Raw genomic sequence first — 15,565 nt, 5'->3', positions numbered from 1 at the left:
TAAAATTGGGGGCACCCCCAACCCCCCTGGGGAAAAATTCAAAATTCTGCTCCGATAGAAATTTTCTATTTTTTACCCCCAACATACCCCCCAAAGGGTTTTTTGAAATTTTAAAATTTTTCTAACGAGCCTATTATTTGAGACACCCTGTATGTGCAAGCGACAAAGAAAAAAAACTTCAAACTTCATGCGTTTCATATTTCTTTTTCGCTTCGGGAAGTGCCATTATCAATCGCTTTAAAATGCCATTAAATAATATAGAATTCTGTGTTCTTTGAATTCAAAAGTACCATTTTCTCATTTAGAAACATCGGAAACACCCTAATATACACACAGAGAAGTAATTCAATGAAAACTAGATGATTTGTCGTATAAAATTCGGAACTAGTTGACACTCCGTATAAAATTGTATTGGCCTATCTAATTTCATAACAAACATCGTTTTTGTGTATTCTCTTTTGTGCGGTTCTTCTTCGTTTATGCTTTGAAGAAGATCCGCATAAAAGAGAATACACAAAAACGTTTTTTTATATGAAATTAGAAGGAAAAATACAATTTTATACGTAGTGTCAACTAGTTCCGAATTTTATACGACAATCCATCTAGTTTTCATTGTATAATTTCTTTGTGTGTACTAACCGGGGATTGCGTTGGCATATTTATATGAAAACGTCAGTGGAATCTTAATCGCGAACGCCATCTTTGGTTACATGTATATAGCTGTTTCTTTGCTGAAAATTTCACTTCAATTTACTACAATTTTTATTTAGAAATATACAAATATTTTAAATATTTGTGATGAAATGCACAGAAATATACATTTTGGATGTATATGCAAATATTCATTTTAATTCTTCTTAAAAAAGAGCATGTTACACAAAACAGGTACGACAAATTTCAAATTTGCAAAATGTAAACAAGAAAATGACAGCTATTATTCGGTCCAACATTGAACTGGTAGAACCTCTTGGTAATGTCATATATACTTTATACAGATGGGAAACAAGAGATGGCGTTGTCATAGAATTCGGACTAAAAATGTCAGTCGTAATACCGGGTTTGTGTGTACTGTACAACCAGAATATAAACTAGATCATTGAATTTTCGACAATCGAAATAGTGAGAATAGTAAGAATAGCAAGAATCGTGGATTTGCTGTATATTATTAATTTGCAAACGGTGTCTACCCCGTAGAACAATATACGGATACATCTAATCGGAGTCAGTGTGCTCCTGTTCATTATTGCTTTAGTTTGCTAGAGCCGTGATGTCGCATTGACAAAATTTCTGACAGATTGGGCGATAATGTCCACCGGTTCTCCTTTATTATTTGAAATCAATTAATTTGGAAAAATTGCGTAGGGGGTCCCTGGAAAAATCCATAGGGGGTTTTCTCACGATAGAAAATCCATAGCAAATTGAAAGATTTTTTTCACGAATCCATCTCCTTTCTGTCAAAATTTATACCTTTTACTTTTCCGCACACACCTAGTGTGTAAGGTAAAGTATTGGAATCGGTCGAAAAATTAACACCCATCAAAAATGTGTTTTCTGGGTGTTTTTGGGGCTATGGAACACGCATCGAGCGTTTTTTCGATGTCCGAATGTATGTGCGTACCCTGTACCCTGTACGCCCAAATCGTGGCCGAGCTGTCAAATCACAAAATGTTTAAAATAAAAAAAATAATATCGTGACGAATTATGTAATGAAATTTAATTTTTGTTTTTATTTTATTTAATTTATTTTCACTTATTTTTAGATTTTAATATTATTGAATATTTTAGAATTAACTTCAATTAACTCAGAAGCACAAAAAATCAGACATAACGACGCTGTCTTGTTTGTATAAAAAGAATTATCTTTTACATTTAATTTTAACTAATTCACAATGATAGGAAGAGCCGATATCGAAGGATCAAAAAGCGACGTCGCTATGATTATTTAATTTAATTTATTTTCACTTATTTTTAGATTTTAATGTTGTTTAATAAACTTTTGTAGAAATTTTTTATTAATATGGATTGTAGCTTCATTCACGTTTAAAAGCCTTAAATTTCTTAAAAATTTTTCAACTCATTTTTTATTTTGTTTAGGTTATTTTTTTTCAGTATTCAATCACAAATTTTCTGGTCGCTTTAAAGTCATATATTCAACATGTTTCTATCAAATATGTAACAATAGTGTATCATATAAGATACACTTTTGTTCCACATTTGATACAAACTTGTTCAATATATGATCGCAAAGCAAACAGAAAATTTGAGATCAAAGATTAAAACAGAAAAATAATTCAAATAAAAAATTAGTTAAAATTAAATGATTGTCCGAGAATGAATGTGAGTCTTCTCGTGAGAGTTTATTGAAATGTAACACCGCCATACAAAAATTGCTGACAGTCAGCATTTTTTGTATGGCGGTGTTACATTTCAATAAACTCTCACGAAAAGACTCACATTCATCCTCGGACATTCAAATGTAAAAGATAATTTTTTTTATACAAACAAGACCGCGTCGTTATGTCTGATTTTTTGCGCTTCTGAGTTAATTGAAGTTAATTAAAAAATATTTAATAATATTAAAATCTAAAAATAAGTGAAAATAAATTAAATAAAATAAAAACAAAAATAATGAGCCGTCATTAGGTGTAAAAAATAAAAATGTTATCTAAAACGAGTCGACCTTTGTGTGTTTGTATATATTGGTACTGCTTTGCAGCGGTATACGGGGATTCAAGCATACTTTCCGCTGAGTAATTGAAATATAATATTTTTTTTTTACATAATTCGTCACGACATTAATTTTTTATCTTTTTTATTCACATTGTTTTTTTTTTATATTTACTCACAGAAAAAGTGGAGACGGTTTTTCCGCAAATTATTGCAGAAACAGCAGAGCAGCACTAAAAACGTGTTTTTTGTAGCTTATTTTGACAGCTCCGTACAAATGTGTGTATTTTGACGTTTGACATTATTTGTCATCAGTTAGACAAAAAATTAGAGTCAATGTAAGTATTTATTTTTTGAATAATTTTTGTAATGTCGTTTTTGCAAATTAAATATCCTCATTTTTGACACAAAAAAAAGTATTTTTAATAGCGTTGTTGTTGTTTTTGTTTTCTTTTGATTTATAAATTACAATGACATACTTGATGTGATGACATACGTATTCATTACAATACATAATGCACATTCATATTTTGTGTGATTCTGGAATCAATACATTTAAAAAAACATCATTGATGCAAAAAATCGAATATTTTTATCAATAGGTGCTTTTAGAATTAGATATATTTGGTAATATAATTTTTTTATTCTAATATTTTTTATTTAATACTTACATAAATTTCATTTTTATTAAATCGAAATTGTAAATCGGTTATTAGATTTTGTTCCATTTTGATTTTATATTATATTAAAGGTCAATGATATTCGCATTTGGCTGTTAAGTACATGAAAGAATTCCGTTGAAATTTGAATTTTCAAATATTTATACATACCGAATACTCTTTGTTGTACCTAATCGGTACTTTGAGAGTATTCATTTCATTTGATGTACTCAGTCACCAAATTATCATGTGTTTTGGTTTATTTCAAACAAATTATTAAGAACATATTCGACATTTTATTATTATTTTTTAACTACAAGCAACTTAAATTTAGTTTTTTTTAATCATATTTATTTGAATTTTTTCTGTTTATTTGTTTGTTATATGTTTATCAAATGTTCCACGGAGCTGTCAAAATAAGCTACAAAAAACACGTTTTTAGTGCTGCTCTGCTGTTTCTGCAATAATTTGCGGAAAAACCGTCTCCACTTTTTCTGTGAGTATATAATAAATATATCCCGTACAAAATTCAATACAATAACTGTCAAGTGTAGTTTTGTTAATAGGGATTGATAAGTTTCTCGCGTGGTCCACCTGTCAAAGCGCTGTCGTCGACTTGTTCCACGGGTTTGTAGTGGGTGCTGTACGCAAAAATTTGTTAACACGATAAATTTCAAACCAGGGAAGTAATTCAAAATCTGACTTCATAGGATGATTGAGGGTGCCGAGGAATAGAAACCATTAGGTTTTGAGGGACTTTGGTTGATAGAGTGACGTGTCATGTCTGGTGTGATGCCCATGGGAAAAATTCAATTTTTCTTCCAAAAGTCGTATTTAATGTATTCTTAAAAACTCAAAAATATGTATTGGGGGGTTTTTGGGTACGAGAAAACCGAATATGACGTTAGTTTTACGATACAAATATATTTCGACACACTTTTCATATAACAATTTCAAAAAATTTGTAATGAGCTGAAACTTTGCACAGGTTTTTTTCACAGAAAAATAACATTCCGAGTACCACTCAATTGTATTGAAATTTCTTCAAACTTTCAGAATGTTAGCTTTTTGTGAAAAAAATAACATCTGCAAATTTTCACATGATTACGATATCATACAGGCATTGAAAAGTCTATCAAAAATTATTTCTATCGCAAAACTTATATAAGATTCAGTTTTCTCATGAATTCATATTTACGGTAAAAGATATATAATTTTGTGGATCACAGTGCGGAAAAGTTCATCTTACGGATTTTATTTTATTTTCAAAGCAAAAAAGTTCCCGTTTTATTGGAAGTCCCATCAAGTTGTTATTTTATTTACATTTTTGTCATGTTGAATTTTTATTTATTTCAGCGGTCTTCCGTGTTTTTCATACAAGCTTCCCATGTAGATGGTGAAAAATCGCGAAAAATAAAACAAATTATTAAAGGATTTGTTGCGTGTTCTTCGTATGAAGAGTATACAATTAATTTTATTACCATTCAATAGATGACGATATCAACAACCTTAAACTCATGAGATCATGAAATGGCACTGTCGTAGATCCGTATATATTTGGCGTTTGCCATTTCAGCGGTCTTCCGTGTTTTTCATACAAGCATCCCATGTAGTAGGTGAAAAATCGCGAAAAATGAAAAAAATTATTAATTTTTTTTTCTTCAATTCTCAAATACTACCCAACTTTCTGTATCACCTGGTGAAATCAGAATGAAAAAAATCGCATTCCATATCATCTAAATCACGATCTGGACTTTTTTCACTGTTTGAGTGCTCTATACCGAGTCTCCGAGAGTTTCATATAAACTTGCTATGTGATACCTATTGAATAGTAAGCGAATACCAATCGTGATTGAATCAATAGGCGTCATTTGGCTGTTGCAAGACGAGAGAAAGTTGCAACTGAGAAAATTTTAATAAAATTTCTATTAACATTCTAATAAAAAATCTACTAAAATTCTAATAAAAAATCTACTAAGACCTAATAATTAGTAGTTGTTAGTAGCTAGTAAAATAATAATTATTACTTCTTAGTGGCTACTAAGAATTACTAAATAATAAAGTACTAATGGAAAAAATCTACTAACTAATAAGAATTTTTATTAATTATTATTTATTAGCTACACCAAAGTTCACACTTTTACCAATTTTCACCAAATAAAAGAATGTTGTCGTTTCAAAATGTCCATTTCGGCACAAAATTGAGTGCGATTTCGATCTTTGAGGAAAAAAGCCAAGCCAATCATACATTTTTCGAGATAACTTCGATTTTCATCGATTTTTCCCCATTTTTCGAGGTCTAGTCATTCTGATCTAACCTTTTACGCTGAATTTTTTTTTTCAAAATTTCTTCATTGCTTCATCAAGATGACCTTAATGTCTTTAAAATAGGCCAAAAATTGCCGTGATTTTATTGAAAAATACCCCATCTTCTACCTGTGATCAAAAATAGCCGAAAAATTGAAAATTGGCCGAAAAAAAATTTCAACTTCGGGGTGCGATTTTTTTTAAAATGAATTTTCCCAGATATGACACATACGCCAAATCATGACATATTTGGTCCCCAATAAACGCCCAGTTTTTTGATTTTTTTCATAGACAATTTTTTTTTTAAATTGGGATTACATGAAAAAAGTCATGGTCATTTTTCGCCGAAAATCACATAACACGCCACCTGGTGAACATTTTTGAAATTTTTTCCATTTTGATTTCGGATCCAGAAAGGTGAGTCTCGTGCCTTTCCACCGACGTATAAATCATTGTTGTACCTTACAGATGGCCAGAAAAATGTCTGATTGATGAAATACTCAAAAGGGGCCTCCCAAAAATTTTCGACCCCAGACCCGAGAGACATACGAGACGAAATCGAAAATTTCAAAAGCACATGTATTCTCAGTTTTCCATCTACTTTCAATAAAAATTGGTTTCAAAACGTTTTTCAAAAAGTACGGAGAAAAAAAAGCAGACATACAAACATATCATCCGGCCAATTTTGAGGTTTTTGGCCATTTTTGGCAAATTGACCATATCTCGTCCACCGAGATTCCGAATATGACCAAAAATAAATTCGAAAAAAGGAATTTTCATCGATTTTTTCAAAATGTCACCTGGCGGCCAAATTTTGAATTTTTTTTGCGGATTCTTAATTTGGTGCCCGAGCACTACTAAAATATGCAAAAACCCCTTTCCAAAAGTCAGCGGTATCGATTTTCATTTCTTTAACGTATATATAGAGTGACGCAAAATTTACATATTTCATATGTATGTGGATATTGCGTCACTTGAGGGACTGCCGTCCCCCATGATACATGCGCGCACTACTCAGCTTCGTCTTTGCTTGTTGCTTCAAGCGTTCATGTGATGCTTGTGTGAATGTATTGTTTGTTTTGTCGTGTTTTGCGCCGTGAAATCGATGACAACAAATAAAATGAATTCAAAAAAACTATTTTAAGTATTGTTCTAATATTTTGATTGTTTTTTTATATATATATTTGGAATGAGAATCTAATTTTAAAATCTTATTTTTTAAATATTTGTGAATTCCAATAGAATGGACCCACATTTTTCATTCATTTCCTTTCCTTTTTGCTTTTGAAAATCAAAATGTCATTTTGACATGAACATATTTTCTCAAATGTTAACATGCTATTTTACTCGCAACACTATTTTTCCATGAATACCATTTCGCCTGCAGTTAAAATGCCGTTCTGCCGTTAATTTGTATTATTTAAATGCTATCGATGATTTTTTATTCTGATGATTTTTTTCAATATTTATTTTTCCATCAAACCACTTTTTGTTTCGTTTAATATTTTTTTTATTTTTTGCGATTTTCATAATGGAAGGCTTGTATGAAAAACACGGAAGACCGCTGAAATAAATAAAAATTCAAAATGATAAAAATGTAAATAAAATACCAACTTGATAGGACTTCCAATAAAACGAGAACTTATTTGCTTTGAAAATAAAACACTACCGTGCGCAGCGTAAAAATAAAGATTTTTTTATGTGAAAATGTCAGCTCACCCATTCATATGCATTGAAGTTTCTTCAAATTTTCTGAGATTATGTATTGGAAGTATAAATTAAAACGTAAGGATTCGTATCTAACTTCATATCTATCACACATGCAATTGTTTGGGCAGTGAAAGCTGTTGTATCTTAAAGAGCGTCAAAAAATCTACTAAATTCGATCTGTCATGTGAAAACAATTCTGCACACACAACTTTTTTATTACGATTAATATGTCGAATTACGTTCCAACAAAACAGCATTTGCGGGAAGCAATGCTTTTGTACTTTAATCAAAAGAAAAGTGCTTCTGAATGTCATCGTTTGTTGTCGGAAACGTATCCCAAATATTCAATTTCAATAAGTGTATGTGAAAAATGGTTTAGAAGATTCAGAAGTGGTGATTTTGACACGGAAGACAAAGAGCGTCCAGGCCAGCCGAAAAAATTTGAAGATGAAGAATTGGAATTGTTACTCGATGAAGATCCATGCCAAACGCAAGAAGAACTCGCTAAATCATTGGGAGTTACTCAAGCAACCATTTCACAACGTTTAAAAGCATTAGGGTTCATCCAAAAATTTGGAAACTGGTTGCCGCACGAATTGAAACCGAGAGATGTTGAAAGGCGTTTTACCATCTGTGAAATGCAGCTCGCAAGACAAAAAAGCAAGGCATTTTTGGATCGAATTGTTACGGGCGACGAAAAGTGGATCCACTACGATAACCCAAAGCGAAAAAAATCATACGTTCGACGCGGCGAACCAGGACCGTTTGGTGGGATCAAAAGGGTATCGTGTATTATGAGCTGCTGGAACCGGGTGAAACAGTCACAGGAGATCGCTATCGACTACAACTGATGCGATTGAATCGAGCATTGGACAAAGATCGGAAAGAATGGAGGGGAAAACACAACCGGTTAATTCTTCAACATGACAATGCTCGGCCACATATTGCAAATGTCGTTAAACAATACTTGTCGACAATAGGATGGGAAGTTCTACCCCACCCGCCGTATTCACCAGACATTACTCCTTCTGATTACTACTTGTTTTGAACGATGCAAAACGAATTGGCAGACAAACGCTTCACTTCTTCGGAGGAAATCGCAAATTGAGTCGGTTCGTGGTTTCGTTCAAAACAACAACCATTCTTTTGGCACGGAATCCATGAATTGCCTGGAAAATGGGAAAAAGTAGTGGCTAGCGATGGACAATACTTTGAATAAAAAAATGTGTACCATCCTCTTGAAATAAATGCCCAATTTCAGTGAAAAATCCTTACGTTTTAATTTATACTTCCAATATTTTGGCAAAAAAATGAGATTTACATGTTTTCACTGTAATTAAATTACTGTAACTACACATTTTGGGAAAAAATCCGATTTTCTTCGATTTACAAATACTACTCAACTTTCTGTATCACCTGGTGAAATCAGAATAAAAAAATCGCGTTCCTTATCATCAAAATCTTGATCTGGATTTTTTTCACTTTTGGCATGCTCTATACCGAGTCTCCGAGAGTTTCATATAAACTTGCCATGTGATACCTATTGAACAGTAAGCGAATACCAATCGATAGGCGTTATTTGGCTATTACAAGGAGAGTTTATATGAAACTCTCGGAGACTGAGTATATTGCATACAACAGCAAAAAAAAATATAATGCGATCAAGAAGCACACAACAATGAAACTTGTTCAAAAAATATTGAAGACAGAATCTTGAAAAAAGTACATGTGGATGTTTGAATTGTTTCACTCTTGCGTGTTCAAATTTTTCGATTCGTTGTACGCAAAGCATTATTTAAGTTTCTATCTTCTGTGTGCATAGTATTTGAGTCATGATTTTTCTCAGCCATTCATATGAGTGTAGAGCATTCAATAAAGCTGGAATTTTATCCTCAGGAATCGCAGTGAAATGATCATCGACATATGCATACCAAAATGGAATCACAAAATCAATATCTGCTAATGCGGTGTTAATTACATCTTCGAATACACGTTCAACTCAAATTGGTGCTAAGCTCGAACCCATAAATAAACCCGATTTCATCCTAATGAACCTTTAATCCTTTTTTCTTTGTAATTAAAATAATTACAATCAATAAGACAAAAACGAAGCAAATTCAGAAATTCCTTCTTTGGAATTTTAGTCTTATCCGATATATGATGATCAAAATCACGTTCAATAATTCTCAAAGCCAATTCAGTAGAAATATTAGTAAAGCAATCTGTGATTGCTGAATGAAATCAATTTATATCCCGTTGGTAGCTTTTTTCGTATTATTTCTTTGATTAATTGATCTGAGTTTTTAATAGTATATTTTGGTTTAAATGATCGACGTAGAATACCTGATAAAAATTTCGCTAGTTTATAGCAAGCCGAATTTATTGTTGATACCACTGATATGTTTCTATTCGGTTTGTGTATTTTCATTTGTCCAGAAATACGTGGAGGAATAGATGTATACATTCTCAATCGCGTTGCACCTGCCTGTGATATGTATTGGTGTGTCTTATTGTGCAATGTGTTTATCATACGATTATTCTTCTTTTCGAGCATTGCCTTTATAAAGTCCCTAACGCAGTTTCTTACACTCTTTTACTCACACACAAACAAAACAAAATGTCAAAAAACTGCTGTTCGAGCGAACCATTCATAACCAACTTCATGCTACTAGTAGATTCGGAATGAAAATAATGTTTGAAAATTCTATGATATTTCGAAAAATGAACTAATTATTTTGGAATTTCTTAATCTGTTTAGAATAAAATAAATTTTTAAACATGTTTTGTACTAACAATATTTTAAAAAACATTCACTTATTATTTAATTTTCACAATTTCTATCAATTCACTAATTATAATTCTTAGCACTAGCATGAAGTTGGTTATATGTCAACCTTTATTCATTCGTATAAAAACATATTATGTTCACGCACACATGAATGTTGGGGAGTTTTGACAATTCCTCTTTATTAGTATCTGATAACATAGCGTCTATCTTCTCATCATATTCGGATCTCATAGCAATGATTGTGACATTGCCTTTATCGCTATTCGAAATATATAGCTCTGGATGTGATCTTAAAAACGTTGATGTGATTTTTATGCGAACGATTTATGTTGCATAAATTCTCATTAAAATGATTCATTCCGGCAATACAATGATTGGATATTAAATTTCATTGAAGTTCGACTTTTGATGAGAAAATCGAAAAATTGAGATTTTTGTCCAAAGGAGTGTGTCACATATTCAAATGATGACATTTTTGAGAGTCACAAATTGGTCACTAAAATATGACACAATTTATTTGGATCTACGTCTTCGATTTGAAAAATTTCATTGATTTTCGACTTTTAGTATGAAAATCGAAAAATTAAGATTTCTGTCCCAAGGAGTGTGTCACAAAATTAAATTGTGACATTTTCGGGAATCACAAATTGGTCATTAAATCTGTGTAGAAGAATTTTTATAATTACGGTTGTTTTTATGGAAAGCCTTTTCGAAATTTCGATAATCACTAAAATACTGCATCATTAGTTTTTTGAAATTTTGTTTTATTTCGAATTTTTCAAAATTTTATTTATAGACTTTTTGATGAATAGGCTTTTTCAAATTTAGGCCTGTAACTTTTTTTCCAAAATTAGGCCTGTAATTCTAAAAATTGCGTCACAAATTTTCACTAATTAACCACTAAAATTATGTGAAATTTGAGCCCAATCGGGTACTTTACAACCCCCCCCCCCCTGGGTAGTGTACGCCAAAAAAATTCTAGGTTTTTTGTAGAGGGAAAAATCTTTCGATTTGTTAATGATTTTGAGTCAAATTCTCTGCCGCCCACAAAAAAGTTGAGTAGAAGTTACCTTTAGATTTTGAACAACATAACTCTATCCTTCAGTGCATACATTTTTGGGATATGTCAAAATTTGTTAATTTTCTGGTCAAATTTATGTTCCTCGGCCCAAAATTGGGGAGTATGTTTCCTTTGTTTTGTCCATCATTGTTTACCATGGTTTATTGCGAAAATTTTCACCTTTTGACCATTAAACGTGATTATTTTGATTGGTCATCTTAGTCTAACACCATTCGTAGGTGTTCGGAAGTCGATACTATATATAGCTGAAAAGTAATAAGGTAAAGTATATTATATATATATACGTAACAAGTATATATAAGTAAATATATATCAAGAATATGCAACCGATTGTGACGCACTAAATCATGCATATGCATGTTGTGCGAATACATTAAAAAAGAAATAAACGTAAAAAGTGTATATCTTGGGCACTAACGTTATATTTCAAATGTTATATTCTGAAAGATTTCAAATCAATTTAGTTTTTACATTGCTTATAGTATAGCGTTAAGATGGAAGAATAACCAAATTACGTGAAAATCATGGAAAATAATTTGGTATAAGGTAAAACAATATAATATCATCTTTATGGCAAATGTGATAGATTTTGTGTTTTAATACATGTAGCGAATTCATAACTCAGACCAAAGAACATTTAGTTGGCTGATCCTTTGCATAATATAAAATATGATAAATGTATTTATTAGAGGAGAAAATAATTATGTTTCGAAAGAAGACCGTACAAAAACGATCAAGTAGTCGGAAAAATAAGTATATATTTAAGTATATTATAAATATCGCCTTTTAAAGAATAAGAAATATATAAAAAATTGCTATTGGTATTTTAAATGACCATTAACAATTTGAATTGAGTATATCGAAAAATAATTTATATAGAAATATGAAATATTGAAATGAATGCTTGAGAATAATAATGAAACTTAATTTTCGTTCAAACTGAAGTGTCTCTTCGAAATATTTCCAATTAAAGTGTCCCAAGTTTATATGGCAAACTATATACAAACTTGGGACACTTTTATTGGAAATATTCCGAAGGGACACTTCAGTTTGAACAAAAATTAAGTTTCATTATTATTCTCAACCATTCAAATATCCTCGTCAAATGCATAATTGCTAATGTGTTGTTTCAGCGCTTCATTTCTCCGTATATGTATTTAATTTCATATTGTTTCATATCTTTGCTCGGTTATCAATTGTAATATTGCAAGGAACAATTTGTAATGCAAATTCACCCATTATCAGGCACAAATTCACGGTCGAATTTGAACCCGGATTTGTGTGTAGTTTCAGTCATTTTCATAGTTGTCAGCGTAACATTCAGTCGTAACATACATGGAAAAGAGGAACGACAATCATTAGTATCAATTGAATTGTAAATGGAAAATCCGTTTTTTAATTAAAAACCTTACTCACCTTTGGACCCCTTTCCTTCCGTACAACCGCTGTACTGTTCATATGGACGCACAACAAGGCCACAAAATGTGTGTAACCAAGCTACGCTAACTAATCTTTATAATATTTGTTTTAACCAATGCTGCTGCTTGTCAGTTGACATTTTTTGGTGGTCTTCTCAAAGAATCAGGCACTAGTACGCCAAACATCCGACAAAGTTTGTACACATTTGTTATTTGTACACATTTGCAAATATTTGCTCTGATTTACGACATTTGTGTACTTGGCTGTGTAAATGCAGCTAATGAGAATATCTCATCTATCACGAAATTAAAAAAGAACTAATTAACTTCAAGAATAAAATATTTAGAATTTTAATATTATCAACTTTTTTTTATTTCAGTGTCAGAAATACTAAAATTATGCTGAAATAAATATAATATTATTAACTTAACCTAACTTTCGTCTTGCAAATTTTGAACGTAACAACTTTAAACTGTCTAGTGGAGACGGTAGTGAATTCGCCGCGCAAATAAAAGCTTTTTGACATCGGTCTGTTTTTGACGTTTGATGTAAAACAATAAAAAATATGAAGCGACAATAACAACTGAACGAATAACAAACGAGAAATAGCGAATAAAGAATTATTTTTTCGAATGTTTTTATGAAGACAAAACTCGTGTAATTTTTATGTTAGCTTGTAATTTTTGTTCTTAAAGGTAAATAAATTTTGAGAGAATTTCGGTGTTACTTCCAAATGAAAAAATTGAGTCCGAATACAAATGGCAGTCGGTCTCATATTCAAAGCATATAATTACAGGAGAAAAATGAGACCGACTCAAAGTCTGCCATTTGTATTCGGACTAAAAAAAAATTACCGTCTCCACTAGACAGTTTAAAGTTGTTACGTTCAACATTTGCAAGACGAAAGTTAGATTAGGTTAGTAATATTATATTTATTTCAGCATAATTTTAATATTTCGGACAACAAAATAAAGAAAAAGTTGATAATATTAAAATTCTAAATATTTTATACTTGAAGTTAATTAGTTTAATTTTATTTAAGCCATTTCCAACAAGCTATCTAGAAGGCAAACAATGCCGCATTTGTGATACATTTGCATTCATTGAAAGCACCGCACATTTATTCAAAAATGATGCATTTGTTTTCGTGATAGGCCCCTTGGTCCTGTGTAATAAGAAGCAAAAACATTAAACAATAAAAAGACCCTATTTTAAATTGATTCATACCTTTGAGCATAATGCATTTTGCAGCAACAATATCGCGGTCTGTAGAGCAGCATCATCATCTTGAACATTTAATGGCCAATTTTTGTAAAGTTGCTATTACCACAATTATGTCTAGTAGACTAGCGACTGAGTCCGGTAGTCCAGCAATCGGTTTCGCTTTGCAACCGTAGCACACTTTGAATCGATGCGGTTTTGTGTTCACTGGAAATCATTCTTGGCAATACGCTCACCAAAAATTTCCGCGATCCTGGACATCTTTTCCGTCTCCTCAAACCAAATGACCGATTGGGTGGCATCTCCGATGCACCAGAGATAATTGACGGCATGTTGTAGGTCACTGTCACGACGATGTTATCATTTACTTGGTTCGACTTCATGTAATGATCAAAATCCAGTTAATTTTGTCGCCTCTTTATCTCTTCTTTACTTCTGAGTACGCGTGTTTGGTATTGTGATGTTTTCCTTCAAAATTCAAAATCATAAAAACAATTAGTTTCGATTCAAACACATTTCAAGGTTTTTTCCGAATGTTTCGACGCGTTATAGCCAACCACGTTTTTCCATTCGGATCGATACCAATGTGGTGAGACCGGTTTTCGTATTTGTGATGTGCTGTTTGACAAAGTAACGGAAACCATTCCCCAACTTTTCGTAATTTTTTTTGGCCAATACCGCATTGAAGCATTCGAAGAAGAACTATTGACGCTCCCATCGCAAAAAGAACTGACGATCTTCATTATCGAGTGCTTCATTCACCTTGAATAAAATCAAAAGAGAGGCCAATGTGGCAACTTCCGTCATTTGAAGACTGCGCTCAAACAATATTTGCGTCACAAATGCTGCATGCTTGGGTCGAAGTATTGTTTGCAAGCCATATTTTATTGCAACTAAATTATTTTCTCGTTATCTCTTTTTCTTTTCATTCTTGAAGAACTGATACAAATAAAAGAAAATAAAAAATAGACACAAATTTAGAAAAAAATGCACCAAATATAGCATAGATCACAAACACAATAAGATAAAAACACTTCTATCACAAATCAAATGAAACAGTAATGAAGAACGAATCATAAATATCACGTCTTACCTCAACAAAGTGACTCTGTGTTCCAAATCGAATGATGAAATTTATTTCCAATGTGACATCAAATATTTTGCCGATCGAAATGTTGTTGGAATATTCACAGTAAATTTTATCAACACTCTATTATTTCGAAAAAATAAAACAAAAATGAATGCAAAATCAACAGTATTCTGAACACACAAAACCGTTGTTGAAATTGAAATGGAAATAAAATCAATTGATCGCCATAACCACTTCTCAAGAAATCTTATTGAAAACAAAACAAAGTTTTATTGTAAACAAAATCGGTTGGTGCGATTATCGCACTGCGATACATGTTTCAACGTTAGAAATTCTAACTAAAGACATTACTAAAGACATTACAAGTTTGTTTGCTGGATATATCACAACGACTGTATTCGAAGAGCATCGCAATGAGATTCGAGATTTATTACAAAGATTGTAAAGCACCCCAAATAACTTCACTGATATCTATAGTTGTTGTGTATAAGTTACATTTGGAATTCCAAAGTATTGCTGAAAATTACTGTTCTGTACGTTTTACATAAATAAATCGATTTCAAAAATGTGCATACATACGCATAATAAAAACAAAAAAGTGCTCCTCTCCATCAATCACGCCC

At 31.7% G+C, this 15,565-nt stretch overlaps 1 long non-coding RNA gene across 1 annotated transcript; it reads right to left on the bottom strand.

Moving 5' to 3' along the window:
* Nucleotides 1-13,863: 13,863 nt before the first annotated feature.
* LOC116339988 lies at nucleotides 13,864-15,055 on the bottom strand. The gene is made up of 3 exons (XR_004201047.1): nucleotides 14,946-15,055; nucleotides 14,615-14,791; nucleotides 13,864-14,320 (listed from the first exon to the last, which is right to left on the bottom strand). It is a non-coding gene; the product is annotated as an uncharacterized LOC116339988 (long non-coding RNA).
* Nucleotides 15,056-15,565: the final 510 nt, after the last annotated feature.

Source organism: Contarinia nasturtii, unplaced genomic scaffold, assembly GCF_009176525.2.
Source record: "Contarinia nasturtii isolate CC-2019 unplaced genomic scaffold, AAFC_CNas_1.1 Cnas_scaffold_596, whole genome shotgun sequence".
NCBI lineage: Eukaryota > Metazoa > Arthropoda > Insecta > Diptera > Cecidomyiidae > Contarinia > Contarinia nasturtii.
The sequence above is the reverse complement of the archived record's forward strand: the minus strand, read 5'-3'. Positions and strand labels throughout refer to the sequence as shown.